The sequence below is a fragment of the Myotis davidii genome, unplaced genomic scaffold (genome assembly GCF_000327345.1).
Source record: "Myotis davidii unplaced genomic scaffold, ASM32734v1 scaffold833, whole genome shotgun sequence".
Classification (NCBI taxonomy): Eukaryota; Metazoa; Chordata; class Mammalia; order Chiroptera; family Vespertilionidae; genus Myotis; species Myotis davidii.
Window position 1 is genome coordinate 3049 of NW_006284849.1, and position 638 is coordinate 3686.

Sequence of the window (638 nt, forward strand, 5' to 3'; positions counted from 1 at the left end):
TCTCTACCTCCTTATAAAAACCTCTGCTTGAACTGAGATGTTGAGATGGGCTTTGGACAAGAGTTCCCCATCTTCTCAGGTAACCATCATTTGAATAAACCTCTTTCCTTTTTCACCAGCATCTGATCATAAGTTTGGCTTTTGTGACACCAGGCAGCTGAACCTTGGTTTTGATTACAAGTGCACTCTATAATGTTTGCCCAATAAATCACCTGAAAACACATTTCTCAGAACTAGCCCCATTTTATGCAGTGCATGAGTGTATATTAAAGTTCTCAGACTTTATAACACCTCTATGAAAAACAACCCTAATCAGATTTCCCTTGTTGGGAACCGTCATGCTGCTGGCAAAGTCTAAGCTGACCAGAGGACATGGCAAAGCCCTGGACTCTACCCTATGTCGATCCTGGAAGGTTTTAAGGTCAAAGCTCAGGAAAGGCTTAATTAGAGTTTGCAGCAAAGCAGAACTAGACAAGGCTTGACCGAGGCACGACCTCTGTGGCTAAAACTAGTAAAGGGCAAAAGTGCAGTTACTAAAACATGACCTGATTGTCATAGTAACTGTCAAACATAGATGGATCTAGACAAAGCTTGCCCAGTCTTGCCCAGCCTGTAACAATCTGCTTCTTCCCTTTGAT